The following is an 18889-nucleotide window of genomic DNA, read 5'->3' as shown; positions in this document are numbered from 1 at the left end:
TCCAAGTCCATCAGTAGTGATTGCCAGGGATGTACTGTGCCTGTTGGTGAACTTCAGTACTGGTCACTTCAGCTGTAATTGGGGACCTGTTTGGACTCTGCCTTCCTCTTTATTTTGCTTGTGTAGAACTTTTTTTCCTATTTTGATGGGCATTTGTAACCTTTCTGATAGCTACTGTGATCTGAATGTGTATCTTAGGGCTGGTAACTATTTTAATTTTGACCTATTATTTAGGCACACTTCCTCACAGTTAGACCACCACAACACTCATGTAAACTAATTTGGATGAGAGAAACATCCCATTCAGCATAAAATGTTACATACATCCCTTTCCCCCCAGTTCTTCAAACTAAGTCAATTTACATGACCAATAGAGTGAACTTCAACAACCATGCCTACTCATACACATTGCTGAATTCTGAATGAAAGTATTATTCTAAGTTTAAGTATTATTTTGATAGTCATATACAAAACAGTATTATAGAGAGGATGAATTAAGTGCTCCTCTTTACCCTTTCACAAATTTTAAAAAAAAAGGATCTATTCAGGGAAATTATTAAAGCAGTGAATTTGTAACTGATAAAAGGAAATACGTTTTTCAGCAACATCATTAACCTGTGGAACTCATTGCCACACTATACCATGGAGGCTAAGAGTATCGCACAGTTATTATTAAGGGATTGGATGATTATATAAATTAGAACATCTTCATTTTTATATGAGAGATTAAAAATAAAATTATTAAAAGGGATATAAAGCTCATGCTTAAAGGGATAGGTCAACCACTAAATAGGGGGCTAGGAAGAGATTTCCCTTTCAGTCAGGTTATTTCATAATTGTCTACTATGGGGTTTTGTGTATGCTCCTCTGAAGCATGTGCTACTGATTACAGAAAGGATACTGGACTAGGTGAACCACTCATTAGATCTTTTTTTCCATATCAGTTTACACAATTCTTATTCCTAAATTCTACCCAGCTATCTTCCTAAAATGCCTTTTTCGGAACAGCACAGCATTTGATTCTCTGATTTACTTTTTTTTAATTTTTACTTACAGAAAAATTAACTGCAAATATACTTAATTAATGTATCTTTGCAGATGACAGTTGATTTGTAAATGCTCAAAAGTTAAGGAATGTAGTTATGGTTTTCACCACATACAACTTGGTCTCAGTGCATCTGTAATACTTTGTACTACTCTACAATTAAATTTATACCACAGTGTATGTGCACAATGTACCTTATATTTCCCCTATTTTGTGTTTAAATTCTCATGCATAACTTTGCATTAAAATACACACATGAGGCAGGAAATCTTAAATTATGATTCCCACAGCACACATTAAGTGAGTACACAGCACACATTCTAAGCAATAAATTGAAAAGTGCATGAAATAATACAGAATATTACATATTCACAAAGGGGCCAAGTTACAGCTGTTGTAGCAACCATAACTTTGAATTTCCTAACTTTTGCACGTTGAAATGTTGCATTAGTAGATGTTTATTAAGAAATATTATGGGCCAGATCCTCTGCTGGTGTATATTGATACAACTGTATTGATAATGCTGATTTACACCAGTGGAGGATCTAGGGTGACCAGATGTTCCGATTTTTGTGGCTTTCTCATATAGGTGCCCATTACCTTGACCCCATCCTGATTTTTCACACTTGTTATCTGTTCACCCTAGGAAGATGTAGCCCTGTATATGTCATGTACTGTGTGAAATCTGTGGTTGTACCAATTTGTATATATTGTGTTCTCTGTATATGTTACACACATAAATATACAAATATACATATGTAGCCAAATTCTGCAGTGTTTATATGAAAAATCTGTTCCTTTAAATTGTTGGCGGGTACTCTGGAACAATAGTTTTCTGTATGAGTTCTGCCAAAGAGAAGATTGCAAGAATTCTGCCCATAAACTGTAAATTGGATAAAATTGATCATTGCTTGCCATGGAAAATAAGGGAAATAATTCTTAGAATATGACTTGCCTAGTGTCACTGAATATTTTTACATAGACTAAGCAAACATAATTCCCTGAAACGTCTTAGAGATCACATACTGAGGAAATGTAGCATTTAATTTCACAGGCTGTCTGCAGCTACAGATTATATGCATGCTTTAGGGCTTTGCAAGCTTACAATCTTACTTTTCTTTATCATATTCAGGTTGGCATTATGGACAACATTAATTTGCTGAGCCATGGCTGCAGATTACTGCATTAGGCTACGCAAAAATGCTGACTGTATTAAATCCTTATCATATAACAAAATGTGTTTATAAAATGCCAGCAGATGTCAGTGTGTTCTTGTCATGTAGTTATTTTTAAAGAAGTTCATAGTTAAATAATTTGAAAAAAAATCCAGTCTGAAGAGAGTATGTTTAGTAATATTGTGTAGCAGCCTTTTAATGCTTAAATAAGGTAATACTAGTTTTCCCAAATGCATAAAAAAGAGAAATACTATAATATTAACTTAACTTTAAGCATATGATTGTCAGTCCCTATTTAGCAGAGCACGTAAAGCACTGCCTAAGCATGTCCTTAAGTGCTTTGCTGAACTGGGCTCCACGTTATGAATACATCTTTGAATTTGTAATTGAAATTGTTCTTCCGTCTTACTTCATTTCATACAGTAGTTTCTATTCTGACCAAGAGAGTTTGGCACATACAGATAACGTGGCATTTTGCATTATTCTGGAAGAATAATGTACACTCTTACACACTGTCTATATACAGGGAATGTAGGTGACCAGTCATTGAGATCCAGGTCTTGGAGACAGTAATTAAATGCACTGGATTATTTCATTGTCACTGTTTTATAAAATTTTAATATTAATAATAGTGTTTGCTGGAGCTTTTATTTCTGTTTACACTCTGCTTATCAGATCGTGTCTTTATCAGCCAGCTGCCATATCTTTAAAACTCCTATAAAATTTACCATAAATATTTCCCCTTCCATTCTCAAATTGCAAAATGATGCTGTATGGATGGAAGGAGTAAATTTCAGTGTGTCATCCTTTTGAAAATTTTGTTATACTGCTAAGGTCACAAGTTTTCTGTGGCAACCTCTATGCAGAGTCATAATTCTATCAACTAAATATAGTTTAATTGATGGGTTACATGCATTATTTTAATTATTTAACCAATGGATTAATCCTATCCGAGGACGTCTGTGCTAAATTGCCAGATTAATATATTTTCAATATGTAAAGACACTGTTCAAAGAGCCGTGTAAACAGATGGAGTTTCCACCCTTCTCCAAGCACAGTATACTCTCACCACACTGGTGCATAGTTCAGACTGAACTCTTGTTTTCCTGCATTTTTAATATTTCAGATAATGAAGCATAAACTTCAGCCTAAATTTCCTTGAAAACAAGGCTGCTTATTTAAGTTTCTAAGACAGGCCAAAATTTTCCAACCTGTCTTCTTATTGCAAATTTATGATGATAAGATTCTGTAGTTGTCATTTCAGGATTTTTTTTAATATAGTCCCAAGCAGAAATTCATTTTTAATCTTCTCCTCCAATCCAATTTCCTTTATTCTCTTTTAAAGATCTATCAGTTTTAAGAGTTTGTTTTAAATGAAAGGTCTATTTATTATAAATTATTCCTTATTTCTTTTTGTCTCAAGCAGTTTCGTGTGATTTTCAGATAAACTAGAACTAAGCTAGGCAAGTTGGGTATGAAAGATATTTATTTCTCAGAATAAAGAACATGTGGGATTATTGAAATTATAGTGTTAGAAATAAAGTTCTTTCACTTACAAACAATACATTTTTATTTAGTATTCACTGCAGATTCCATCAAAAACCCAGTGTCAGAGAATTTCTAAAATTAGTCCTAAACTATTTTAGTTTAATAATATATTTAAAATCTTTTTCAGGAATGTGTCTTGATTGCCGCAACTTGATGCAGTATGTGTATTTATATATAAAATAAAATGCTTTCTTTGTTCTAGGGAGTAAAATGTTGACATACGTAACTTTCCCTAGGCAGACGCTCATGTCCTTCTGATTAAAATGTAAAAGGAGGATTCAAAAATAAATAATTCCCTAGTCAGATGACTTTCTTTAAAAAAAAAAAACATATATTTATTATTTTGGAGATGTTTCCATGTTCAGTAATATTGATTTGTCTGAAGACTGCACTTTCTCCTAATGGGATAAAAAAAAGTTGTTCAACCTTATCCCCCTTATTCATTTCTAAATTTTCTTATCTTTTATGCAGCTGCCATTGAAATGTTTAAAGATTAATGTGGAAACTGAAATAGGTTATTAATGGAACAGGATGCATTGTCAGTCAGTTTTAACATGCTTACCATTGGGTATACAAACTGTGGTTTCTGTTCTGAAATTTGGAATTTGGGCTGATTGATTGTAGCTATTTTCTGTATTTTAGTGGGGAAAAAATATGTTAAATGAAGAGGTAGGCCTTACAGTGAAAAAGCAAATCAAGACATCCTATTTTCTCAAGATAAAGTAGACATGTGGACCACATTATCAAACCATAGAAATGGAAGGGACCTTGAGAGATCATCTAGTCCAGTCCCCTGCATTTAGGGTGACCAGACAGCAAGTGCAAAAAATCGGGACTGGGGTGGGGGTAATAGGCCCCTATACAAGGCAAAGCCCCAAATACTGGGACTGTCCCGATAAAATTGGAACATCTGGTCACCCTACCTGCACTCATGGCAGGCCTAAGTGTTATCTAGACCAGGGGTCAGCAACCTTTCAGAAGTGGTGTGCTGAGTCTTTATTTATTCACTCTAATTTAAGGTTTTGCGCACCAGTAATACATTTTAACGTTTTTAGAAGGTCTCTTTCTATAAGTCTATAATATATAACTAAACTATTGTTGTATGTAAAGTAAATAAGATTTTTAAATGTTTAAGAAGCTTCATTTAAAATAAAATGCAGAGCCCCGTGGACCAGTGGCCAGGACCAGGGCAGTGTGAGTGCCACTGAAAATCTGCTCGCGTGCCTCCGGTTGCCTACCCCTGATCTAGATCATTCCTGACCGGTATTTGTCTAACCTGCTCTTAAAAAATCTCCAATAATGGAGATTCCACAATCTCTCCTGGTAATTTATTCTAGTGCTTAACCACTCTGACAGTTAGAAAGTTTTTCCTAATGTCCAACCTTAAACCTCCCTTGCTGCGATTTAAGCCCATTATTTCTTGTGTACTTACATGCTGCCAGCACAGTGTGTGTGTGTATCCATTGAACCTATACTTTGGCATTTGTAAATTGAGACAATCATGGTTCATTTTGTCCATGCAGACTATGCACAACTACTTTTTACATAAGGAAGGTCAAATTTTAGATGGTGTGAAATTAACAACATAAAAATTGAGATCCTTAACTGCCACGATCATCCTTTTAATGGTGTAAGTTGGTTGTTCTTTATTCTTTTTTCTTGGTAGTCAATAGTGCACGAATACTAACTTAAAAACCTGTAAAAATTATTTACAAATTGCTTTTTTTAAAAAATAGAGCTTTCATTTATTTTAATTTTGATCCTCCCTACAACTATATTGTATGCACATTTGTACTTGTTCTCCATTAAACATATAAGGAGATTTTATAAAAAAATCAATAAAAAAGGAGAATGAAAGTTGAGGAAATTGCAGTATCATCTTCTATTGTGTATAACCTCTCAGTTAATAGGCACTCTGACAGATATGGCAATTTCCTGCAATATCCTTGAAAACTGTATTGAATTAAGTTTAAATATCTTTGGAGCCCATTGTATTAAATGCAAAATATATGTATTATTGTGAGCCTGGATGATCAAAGGACTCATGAACAATGTGGCAAACAAGAACGGTCCTTTGGGACAATATGTGTGATGTGGATTCCTGGGAAATATCAAGGGGCGATAAGTGCAAATTCACCACCACTACCTTGGCTATGCAAAAATACAACTCTTTGAAACGAGGTCCTGAGGAAAGAACCATTGTCTATGAATTACCTGTCCCTGGAATCCAAAGATCAGAGGTCAAACTGTATAAAGGGAAGATTGAAGTATCCATAGTGGTTCTGATTCTGAGCTAAAGGTGTTACGAATCTGTAACCACAGAAAAACCCCTTGCTGGAGTTTGAAGGACTGACTCCTGCCTTTGCTGGAGTTGGTGTGATCTCTCGTATGTTTATTAGTGTGCATGTAGGTTCTTTTATTGTTTTTAACATGGTTTCTTTGTCATGCTTTCAGATTTAAGAATAAATGTACTTACTTAGAGCTATGTAGTGACTTATAACTGTGGGCAATTATGCTGTTTATTGCATCTGAACAGAAAGCAAAATGTAGACGCTGGCTTGGCTAGGTACTCTGGCTTGCTGGCAGTAATACAGTGTATTCAGGGAACTGTACAGCCTGGAAAATTCCCAGTCAGAAGGGAAAGAGGCATGGGTCTTCATCCAAGATTGGGGATGGCTGCAAAGCCGGGAGTCTAGTGTGTGCCCGTGGTGGAGTAGGGAGGGGAAATACAGGTGCGGATGCCCTGGACTGTTACAGTGAGAACAGATGTTAAAGGCTAAATGTTTTGTAAATAGTTACAAGAGAATGAAAATTAATGTAAATCATTCCAGTTGTTGGTTTGTTTGCATTTCTGTGTGTGGAGCTACCCTGTAGATCAGGACCCCACTGTGTGCTAGATGCTGTACAAACACATCTCATAAATCATGTTATATGTTGTATGAGAGCACATAGTTAAGGATGCTGATTGTAGGTGGAGGATGATCTTGATATTTCAATCTCTGAGGCAGAAAGTCATGTTATTACAGTATGTGTTTTTCTTAAATTATGCACATGCTCCTTCCATTTTCCATAAATCTTAATATTTTGTATTAATATTACATCTAAAATAGACCACACCTCGACTGAAAGTGGGCTGGTGTGACATAATGGAAATACCGGTTACTCTAAATTCTGGTAAGAGAAACAGGAAGAAGCTACTTAAGCTAAGATTTTCAGCCAGATATGAAAGCTTTGAATGGCTCTTTCTGGTTTTGTATCCCTTCTCCCAGAAGACATCGCCAACCATGCAATTACTGTGAAGACTCAACCAGTGATATTTTGCCCCACTCACAGAGATGTCCTTATGCAATCCCTTCTGTTCTGTATTGGTCTGACCCCAAGAGCATTTCGGTGCCAGAGGTCAAGGGGCTCACTGATATTGGCTGATGAGTTTCAGCTGACCTGACCAATTCAGTGTACCCGACTCACTATGGTAACAATCTGTATCTAAATGGTGTCATGTAATATGTCATTGGAAAACTAACACTGACCATTAATACTTTTGTGTGATGCATGTGTGCAGTATGTATTAAAAGTTATGGATGTATACTAGAATTTTGGCTAAAATGTGTTTTAAACTGGGCATGTCAGGTGTAGTTGATGAACAGGTGTTTGTTTCTCTGATCATCATGGTCATCAGGCGGAGACAATTAAGGTCCTTTTACGTATTGGGTAAATAAAGCTTTCAAGCAAATAAACATGGGAGTAGATAGCATGGCAGCTCCACTCAGCAAGAGAGAAGCTTGGTCTGGGTTTTAAAGAAGTTTAGTTCTGGCGAACTGACTGGACATGCTGCCCCATTTCTTCATTCCTTGGGGAATCCCAAAAGCCACTGCCTGCTTTTGGGGGATATATTTTGGTAAAATTGTGGAGCGTCAGCTCCACATGCACCCAGAAGAGGTCCCCAGAACCAGGGAGTGACCTGACATGTTTTGGGTGGAATCTAGGAACATCTCTCTGACCAGAAGATCCAAGCATGCAACTGCAAAAGCAGCTCTAGAAAGCAATGCATCAATTACACTATTTCAGAGATTCTCCAGGTAGAGGGACAATGCTGCGAGGACATGGATGTCGAATGGGAGGCACAAGTCATCCCTTTTCAGTACTCGCCACCACCAGCCATCCAGCATATGGTGAGCTAAGCAGTTTTTTCAAAGTGTTTGAGTTGCCTGCTTAAAGAATGCAAAATAAAATGACTACCAGATAGATGGAAATTTAGCAAGGAATCTCTCTCTCTCTCTCTCTCTCTCTCTCTCTCTGGTACTTACATGGTGCCCACCACCATAGTACCTGAAATACCTTGGTCTTTAATGTATTGAACCTGGGTCTCAAGCCCTAGAGCAGTGCCCTTACCACTGGACAATCCTTCCTCTCCTGACTAAGGACACCACAAACTGAACGGTGTTCTCCATTAGGACAGACAATCTAGATATAATACAAGAGTGGTTGGGGTGCTGGGGGGAGAGTCTACTAGCAACATGTTGCCCAGGCCACCAGTCTTTCAACCTGCATGCAGAGAAAGTGCAGGATCACAGATGGCTCCCTGCTGGCAGCTGGTGCTATTGCCGGGAAATAAAATAGAGGCTCAGCAGTACAACTCTCGTTCCCTGGAATGTGCTCAATAGTTTAAAAATACCCCAAACATTGTGCCAAGCCCTCAATGCTAACAAAACACGTCTGCTTCATGATATTGGGGAAGCTGACATGCTGTCAGCTAATGATACCACCATACCCATGTTTTCTCATCAAAACTGGATGTTCTTGTTCTCCAGTTTGTCACCCAAATGGCCACCACCACCGATACTCAGGGAGGGGAACAACAATCCTGCAAAGATGATATGTTTGACAAGACCTGAGGATGTCCAGTATAAGGACCAGCACTCAGCACATTCCAAAACCAGTCTTGCCCATGACTTTTGATTGCACTTGAAGATTCCATCTGTGGCCCTATTCTGACCCCAAATGATCCCCACTCCCCCAGCTGCTGCAGTCAGGTGGAAGCAAAACTGTGAAATGGTCATTCCTGTGCTTCATGAAACTTGTGGGGTGGGTTGGGGAGCTTGTAGAGTTTTGCAAATGGGAAACCCAAACTTAATTTCTCTTTTCACAAGAAATTAAATAGTATAAATTGCTCAAAGAAAAACCTGAAAGCAATTCTCTGATCTAAAACTAGATCCTGTAATTCCATCCTGTGTTGAGAAGTCATCTATGCATTTAAAACGTAATGTTTGTCCTTAGGGATTTGCTATATAATAGAGAGGGGAATGTTAAGAGAAGTTATTGGCCTTGCTGCATGTTATGACAAGCCATATATCTATTTCAAAAAGAGCAGAAAATTTTCTGGCAAAATTTGAACACTAAAATTAGGAGTAGACATATATTTGGAATGCCTGGTCACCAGTAATTGTGTAGAAAAGAGTAGCCTCTATTTTGTCTACTGATTATTTATACACAGCCACATTATACATAACACTGATCAACTCCTTCTCCCTAAGCAGCCATGTACTCTTTAGTGGGTATACTTGGGAAATAAGACTGTACTCACCTGTGAGTAAAGGTGGCATAATCTGACTCACAATGATTGTATTAATTTTCCCCTTCTTTGATACTGATTTCAGATCTACACAACAAAAAGAGATGGTCATGGCTCCAGTTAGTTATGAGAGTGACTGTTGCCATATACAGTTGTCACAATTAAAAACGAACATTTGTCAACATGTATAGTTATCACAGGTTTGTCCTATTCTAAATGCCAAGGGGAAATGGATCCCCAGGTATGGTAATTTGTTGGCAAGTGCTGTCTTTTCATGGACACCACATTGTATGTTTTAAGGTTTATATTTCAGACTCCTTAATGTGTCCAAGAAATCAAATATGGTAAGACCAATATTTAATAGAAAATGATTCAATGAGTTCTTAGGTCAGGGTGGCACTCATGCCAAGCATATGGCTTCAGCTTGTAGACAAGGCAAAAACAGAAGTCCCATATGTAGCAAATGTTTATTTAAAACGGTAATTAGATGACGGGGGAACATTTACAGCAGCTTTTCTTAGGAGACTGTGTGTTTATATAACTACAGATTCAAGCATGAGGGGGCTAATATAGGAATAATATCACAAGGAGTGAGGTGCGAACATAAAATCTTCTGGGGCTTTTGGCAGTAAGATGAGTGTTTACTCATGTCAGAAGAGCAATGGTCAACAAGCCTATTCCATTCAGCTCATATCATTCCTTAGTGGCATCATGCAGTGGAACACTAGTCCACACATTCAGTATCTCTCTGGAATCACCAATTTGCAAATGGATTGACTCAGCATTTTCCACTGAATGCATCTGATGAAGTGAGCTGTAGCTCACGAAAGCTTATGCTCAAATAAATTTGTTAGTCTCTAAGGTGCCACAAGTACTCATTTTCTTTTAGCAAAGAAAAGATAATTCCAGGGGGAATGGTCACTGAGTCAACAGGAATCATTCAACAGTCTAGTTAAAGGACATTCTGTTCTTCAATAGACTTGCTTTGGCTTAAATGTAAATTCAGCACCTACTGCTGCAAAAACAGTTTGGAGAGTGTTTTTGTTCTGTTTAGGTGACATTTGTTATCTGCTGTACATTTTAGAATGGCTCACTCTTACTCCAAAGACAGTAAAGTAACAGGTGAAAGGATATTTGGTATCTAATAACACTATTCTGGTCAATTAGGCGGAGGTTTGTAGAATTGTTCAGTACATTAAGTTACTTGAATTATTGAATGAACTGCCTCATCAAGGTCTAGTGTGCCAACAGTTGCAAAAACTACATTTCTATTCCTGGTATATGCAAGGAAACTGTAAAAACAATAATAACCTTCTCTAAATATCCATGTTATCCCTCTGTGAAGGCACTTATATGGCCCTCATAAATTAATATATATATGAGCACCTTCCATTCCTTAAAATATGACCCTGTTCTCTCTTCCTTTGTTGTTGCCAAGAAACAGATTTCAGATTGTGGATTGGTGGTTTTTTTGTTTGTTTGTTTTAAATTTTGTTTCATTTTATGTTTTAAATTAATTAATTTGTAAGGACTCTGAAAGGATGAGGGCACTGTGGCGAGTAAGCCTGTGAAGGTTCTGTCTCCTGCAGTCATGAGCCTATCCTCATTGGTCAACAATAACATAGTCCCGTGATGAGCTGCCAAAATCTTAACAACCAGTTCCCTCCTCAACCCACAAGGGGGTCATGGCCCACCCCCACCCCCCGGGGACTCCTGCCCCATCCAACCCTGTGCATTCCTTGACACCCTCCCCCCCCCCCGGACCCCTGACTGCCCCCAAAACTGGGCAGGAGGGTCTCGTGGGCCACCATAGTGGGTGCCCACCCTGTCCCTAAGAGCCAGAGGCATCTGCTGGGAGGTGAGGTGGGGAGTCCTGGCCCCCCACCCACCCCCGGCTTCCCGTGTGAATAGCTGATTCGCGGGAAGCCGGGGGGGGGCAGAGAAGCAGAGCGGGGCTGCGCGTTCAGGGGAGGAGGCGGAGCGGAGGTGAGCTGGGGCGGGGAGCTGCCTGTGGGTGCTCTGCACCCATCAAATTTTCTCACAGAGTTGGCACCTAAGGTGCCACTTTCGGCCAGTTGTTTAAATTTAGAAAAGGGCTTCTAAATTTAACCAACCGGCTCCAGCTCACCACTGACAGTTCCAGTGGAATGTAGCTGTTACAGGAGGCCGTGATCATAGAAGGAGAGAGCGTCTCTCAGGTAACCATGTAGGATTTTGAAAGTAAGGAAAGTGGCTTTGAGTTTAACTCCATTTCAGTAGAGAGACAGTGCAGAAAGCTGTTCTTGATAGTCTGCACGGTTGAGCCTGATGGCTGCTGTATTATGATCAAACCAGAGCTTCCTCAGGGCCTGAGGCTTCCTCCCTCTCTAAATATAATTGCAGTAGTTCAGCTTATATGTTACATATGCATGGCTCACAATGGCCAGAAGTGCATTTGATAGGATTGGGTGCAATCTTGTAGTGAGCCACAGATGGTAGGGGCATCTTTTCACTCCCAAAGGTACTTGGGTGTCCGAATACACACTTACTAGTTTTCTCAAGCTGTAACCTCCTATGATGTAAGACAAGGCTTAGCTGTAGCTCACGAAAGCTCATGCTCAAATAAATTGGTTAGTCTCTAAGGTGCCACAAGTACTCCTTTTCTTATTCCTCTTAGGTATTCTTAGTGTCAGGCCAGAAATTCTCATGGAGATAGCTTCATATACATTTCCTTGACAAAAGGCTTATTTTGGTATTGAGATTTATATTTTATAGAGTACTAATTTGAGGGTTTGTGGTAGGCTATTACCTTGCTGTTTTCAGACTACTGAAAGGAACAATCACCCCTGTAAAATAATGTTCTTGCAAGGTGAACACAATCATGAATTCAAACCATTAGCTTCCATTCCAAACATAGGGACATCTGTGTTTCCATCCACTAGGAATTAATCACTGTATTACTTGCATGGAAGAGTAGACTGGCTCCAGGGATAGAAGCCTGACACAGTCACTTGGCTGACCTAGCAGCTAAAGAGTTCACAAGAAGACCCTCAGATAAATTCTCAAAAGATTTGGTCTAACCTTTTAGAAACCTTTAATCTCACTTTTATTGGAGGCATTGACTTCAGCATAAAGATGTGAAGAGGTCAACAGTTCTCCCTTTAACCTGCTCCTTGTTCTTTAGCCTAGGTTTTTCACTAGGTCCTCATCATTACTGATTAGAAATAACACTAGTTGGTGAAATTCACCAATCCAGTGCCAGGGCCTTTCATATTATTTTGCGTGAGGAGACTTTTCATTTTGCATTTAATCTCTTCAGAGTACTCTAGACTAGCTGTTTTCCTTACAGAGAGATCTGCACCATGTTTCCAGGAAAACTACCCTCCTTTGAAATCTGCCTCTGTACCTTGGCTACTTGCAATGCTCCCTCTCTTGCTTCTCTGCACTGGGCTTATACAAAGGGAAGCTTAGCAAAATCTTTGCAAATTTTTACATTGCAGCCTGTAGTGTGTACATAGCACAAAGGAGCAGAGTAGAACAGCTGGGCCCTCTGTAATGCTCAGCAGATTGTGACATAGGTGATTTCTCAGTCTCAGAAGTTAGCACCAGGGTGCTTTCCAAACCCCACTTCCATGAAAATATGGTAAGGACAAACTTTTCTTTTCTTTCCCCAAAAGAGGTTAATATTTTGTATACACGATCATATTTTTGCCAATTGGACACCTGTCCCTGTGGAAACAGGAGCAAAAACAAGTCTCTTGCGTCTCAATTGCTGGCTCCACCGAAACTCATGCTGGCTTCTTAAAACAAAAGAGAACTTATCCTTCACCTTTCACCTTACTTGAGTTACACTGCTCTCAGTTTCTTTGGAAACAAGGTTGGGAAAAGCTCCCAGTAGATAACCAATAAGCTGATAGAGAGTTCTGCTTTGTAAGTATGTCCTACTGGGTTAGCTATTCAGCGAAGTTGCCAGCTTCCAAACTCCAAATTTCAGCCACAAAATTATTTTAATAAATATTCATAATTTAGGTTTTATTCTTTTAGTTGTTTAAACTTCAAACAATGCTACTTTTAAAGCCCATTTTATTAAAGCAATAGCACATTAGATAGTGTAGTTAGCATACTATTAAGGAGGCTGAGGTCCCTCTGCTTTAGCCATCAGCTTCTCAAGTCATCCAAGTTTCTAAAAACATTATATATTTTGCTGCTTGCTTATGTCATGAGCCAAGGATGGTTGTGCAACAACATACATTGTCACAAACATGCATGTTTAAGCTCATTGCTATGCTGTCTTCACAACATGATTTGCGTAGGTTTTGCTTCAATATATTAGACATATAGGGCAAGCTCATTGTGAACTGCAACTAACTACTTTGTTCGTGACTCCATGGCATAGGATGAGTAGTGCTGTAACTTGTAATTGTGCTTTTCCATCTTGTCTTCCATGGATATAGCATTCTTTAAAACTGTTTTGTCTGAAAGGGTATCATAAGTCTCAGTATTTAGAAAGTAACACAATAATCTTCATTTACTTCTTATAGACAACTTGATTAAAAGTTTTAAGATGGACAGATGTTGCAAAACTGAACTTATTTACAGAGCTACATAGCTTTCTCATAGAACAGAAGCCTTTTTACATTGTTTCATTTTCCAGATAGCTAAGTGTATGGCAGAGCAGAATTAATAGTTGTTGGGGAAATCCACCTCCATGTGGAACAGCTAGTAGCACTGGCATCCAGTCAAAAAACACTCAGAAAGGTTGCAGCTGAAGGACACCACTGTTGGAAATACAGACAAAGATATATTCCTGGACTCAAGAAGGAAACACAGAGGGTGCATTATTGTATGGAATGATTAGATGACTGACGAATGAGCCTTGAGGGGCAAGAAAATTGACTACAAAAGCAATTAAATAAGCACCTGACATACTGATGTACTCTACGTAAACATTTAAACTCGTACAATGTTTAGTTTTCTTCATAATATACCATTCAATCTTGGTAAACTTACATAAAAGTCCATTATAGGTATCAAGGTTTATGTTGTCTTAATGACCTTTCACTTTATTGTTAATCTTTTAGGAAATACACAGCAAAAATTAAATTGGAGCAAAACAAGAGACATTGAGAAAATTCATTAAACATATGAGACAAACCATTAGAGGCAAAGCGTCTGCTGCTGTACAATTGATGTAGAAAGTAATTATGCATTAATAGGGTTAGAGCTCACCCTTGTTCTATGCATGTACTCTAATTGCCATTTGGCATCTAGGCAAGTCTTATGCAGAGACTGAGGGTAGAATACATCTTTAAGGGTCAGGTAAGATCAACAGGAGGCTTTTTATAAAAGCTGGAGAGCGAACACATTATATAGGCCTCTGCAACGTAACAGACATAGAGGATTTTTTTATTCTTCCCTTCTGGTGCATAGTAAGATGGTGATGTTGGCTCTGATGCCAAGAGGCAGTGTACTTCACTTACGTTAACATTGCCACAAGCACTTTTATATTGAATGATGCTGCCTTGTTATTGAACAGATGGAGGGAGAATAGGAAGGGTATCTCAATATAGGAAGGTTTTATTTTTAGTACTTTATTTATGGTTAACTGCGTCAACACTTTTGACAGGTGACTTTAGCATGATGGCCTGAGGCAACTGAGTAAGGAGACAAGAAAGAAGACAATACATATTTTAGGATGACCATTATCAATTTCAAAATGATGGTAGGGAAGTATAAGTTAAGGGTTAACTGAGGGATACAGTCTTGTCGATGTTGCATGACTCATGGAGCTGCAATATTCTAGGAGCTTGACACAGGTTTAAAAATGTATCTGAGCTATATGGTTAATTAAATTATCCAGTTGTTCTTCAGAGTTCATTTGATGGTATTTAACAGATCTTAGATGTCAATATACTACTTTTGAATATGTAAAGTACTAGTTAGGGATATGCCAATTTATATTAATGAACAAATAACAGGAGAAGCAGCTTAAACTGTCTGATCTCAATCTGAATTAGATCCAAAGTGCTTTTAGGGTTTTTTTTTTTTTTTGATGTGCACCCCTGTGATAGGCTGTATATATACACCATGTAGCTGTAAACAGAATGAGCCCACACTTTGAGCAAACCATAAAAGCTGTATGCCCCAAAAAGCCTTAAATGTCTTCCTCAATTGGTTGTATTTTTTGCTCCCCGCTATGCAAAGCCTCTCTTAGATTTCATGGAGAACTTGGCTACAAAGAGCTTTTGTTTTCCTTTTCTGTTGAGTTACACAACAAGAGAACAGTGAGCTTGGATTCAATGGCAATCCCTGTGGAATTAATCCCCTAGTTGACCGTGGCTCACCTGATGATTCTCTCTCTCTCACCCCATGCACTGTTATGTGACTTAATCATGTCATTAACAGGCTCAGTGTCTCAGGAGCACTGGCAGTCGCTGGTGGCCCAGCTTCTTTTCTCAGGTTCTGGAAGCTCTGGTGCTTGCCCAGGACTAGTGTCTTCTGGTGTGCCTCTGATGTTGGGTTGTGGAGAGAGAGCCTGGAATCCAATGGAGTGTTGCTAGGCCTGACGCTGAAGAGGGAATGCCAAACTTTGTAGGGGTCACTTTGGGGTTATAGAGAGAGGAATTTGAGGTTCTGTGGCTTGCTGGAGTGAGATAGGGATTCCGGGTATGGTAAGAAGCAGGATAAAGTGGAAAGGTTCTGCTTTGGCTAGGAAGCAGGAAAAGGGGGAGAAGATAAAGACTTCTAACGTTGGGCAGAAGAATCAAAACATTTGAAGTTTGCCTTTGCCTATGTGATGTGAAGGTGGACCTATAGGCATTTACTATTTTGTGGGGTCTGGGTGCTTTCCATATCTGTAGTTCCTGTTTGGTGCCCCCAGCTAAAGCCTTTTACCTATTTATCACAAATACTCTTGCAAATATTTTTCAAAGTGATGAAAAGGTCACTGGTCTATGATGAATGTTAAGGGTCACTGTTGGTAACACTTCAGAAGTCAGTAGAACTTAGAAAACGCCCACAAATAGAAAAAGAAAACAGGGTATCTGATAAATTGTGTCTCTGCTTATATTATAAAGCACACAGAGTTGGTCAGAATTAGCATGGCCTATAATAACGTTTCTGACATGTGTTAGATTAAGCAAAGATGGATTTGTAAACATAGAAATGGCTTGAATTATTGACAATAAATAGAGAGAATTCTTGAGTTCAAAACACCCATTTTTGGAACTTGGAGCTATATTGGTTGAACTATATTAGAACTCTGTTCATTGAGTCCTCAGTTTTTTAAGGCTAGATATGTTATGCATACTATTTCTTGGGGGTTTTATAGGTGACTTAGTAAATCTGAGTTTTTATAGGGCGATTTTGAATGTTAGATTTTAAGATGCAATCACTGGTGTATTCTCAAAGGAAAAAATACTTTGATATCTTATGAAAGGGCAATCATGGACAAAGTAGTACCTATCCTGGGTTGCTCCAGTTGTGGACGTTGAGCTTTACATATAAACAAACTAGCAAAATACAACCTAGAGAAGCTACTGAAAGGAGGGTGCATAAGTGGGTGGAAAACCATGGTCTAGTTATCAGTGGTTCACAGTCAAGCTGCAAGGGCATATTGAGTGGGGTCGCGTAGGGATCAGTTTTGGGTCTGTTCAATATCTTCATCATTTAGGTAATAGCATAGAGAGCACACTTATACATTTTGTGGACAGTACCAAGCTGGGAGGGGTCACAAGTGCTTTAGAGTATAGGATTAAAATTCAAAATGATCTGGACAAACTGGAGAAATGGTCTGAAGAAAATAGGATGAAATTCAATAAGGACAAATGCAAAGTACTCCACTGAGGAAGGAACAGTCAGTTGCACACATACAAAATGGGAAATGACTGTCTAGGATGAAGTACTGCAGAAAGGGATCTGGCAGTCATAGTGGATCACTAGCTAAATATGAGTGAACAGTGTAACACCATTGCAAAAAAAGCAAATATCATTCTGGGCTGTATTAGTAGCAATGTTGTAAGTAAGACACAAGAAGTAATTCTGCTCTACTCTGCACTGATTAGGCTTCAGCTGGAGTATTGTATCCAGTTCTGGGCACCACATTTCAGGAAAGATGTGGACAAATTGGAGAAAGCTCACAGAAGAGCAACAAAAATTATTAAAGATCTAGAAAACATGTCCTACAATGGAAGATTGAAAAAAATGGGTTTGTTTAGTCTGGAGAAGAGAAGATTGAGAAGGGACATGATACAGTTTTCAGGTATGTAAAAGATTGTTAGAAGAAAGAGGGTGAAAAATTTTTCATCTTAACCTCTGAGGATAGCACAAGATTCAATGGGCTTAAATTGCAGCAAGTATGGTTTACATTGGACGTTAGGAAAAACCTCCTAATTGTCAGGGTGGTTAAGCGCTGGAGTAAATTGCCGAGGGAGGCTGTGGAATCTCCATCATTGGCGATTTTTAAGAGCAGGTCAGACAAACACCTGTCAGGGATGGACTAGATAATACTTAGTCCTGCCTTAAGTTCAGGGAACTGGATTAGATGACCTCTCAAGGCCCGTTCCAGTCCTATGATTTCATGTATGTATCCGTAATGGGATATTCACCCCACACTTATCCTGAAGGGATTAATGTAGTGTAACCCCTTTGAGGTCTAGAGAACACAACCCCTTTAAATCTTTTTCCCGGGGGTGGAGGGAAGTGCTGATTGTTCCAGAAGGTCAAAGTGCTGCTGTGGGGAGGGCCAGCAGAGAGAGAGGGGTGAGCAACAGAGTGTGTCTGGAGCTCCAGAGAGAAGGGCTGCAGGAAGCAGGCCCTCACAGAGTGAAGCAGCCGGGAACCTGCATGAAACCTGGGAGGGACAGAACGGCTGATGGGGTATGCCCCAGGACAAGAGCCAGGAGGAGCACTGTGCCAGGGAGGAATCGCCCGAGGACAATCGGGAGCTGGACCCAGTATCACTGCTGCATGGGGCTGTGAGTACTGGAGCTTGTGACTTTGCATTGGAAATAAGGAGGGAGGCTCTTAGCTAGTTAAGTGGGGAGGTTGTCACTCGGTGTGGTTTTGCAGAGAGTGGCAGAAGAGGACACCGGAAGGGTTTGTTGGGGGAAGTTTACTGTAAGATTGCCAAGTATCTGCTTTTTGACCAGAATGCCCGGTGAAAAAGGAACCCAGGCGGCTCTGGTCAGCACTGCTGACAGGGCCGTTAAAAGTCCAGTCAGCGGGGCTAAGGCAGGCTCCCGGAAGCAGCAGCATGTCTCCTGTCCAGCTCCTAGGTGTAGGGGCAGCCAGGGGGCTCCACATGCTGCCCCTGCCCCAAGCGCTGGTTTCTCAGTCCCACTGGCTGGGAATCGTGGCCAATGGGAGCTGTGGGGGTGGCATCTGTGGCTGGGGCAGCAAGCAGAGCTGCCTGGGCACGCCTCCACGTAGGAGCTGGAGGGAGGACATGTGGCTGCTTCTGGGAGCTGCTTGAGGTAAGGGCTGCCCAGAGCATACCACACCCGTGCCCCAACCCCCTGCCCCAGCCCTGATTCCCCTCCTGCTCGCCAAACCCTTCAGTCCCACCCCAGA

Source organism: Eretmochelys imbricata, chromosome 10 (genome assembly GCF_965152235.1).
Source record: "Eretmochelys imbricata isolate rEreImb1 chromosome 10, rEreImb1.hap1, whole genome shotgun sequence".
Taxonomy (NCBI): domain Eukaryota; kingdom Metazoa; phylum Chordata; order Testudines; family Cheloniidae; genus Eretmochelys; species Eretmochelys imbricata.
This window is presented reverse-complemented; position numbering follows the sequence as displayed.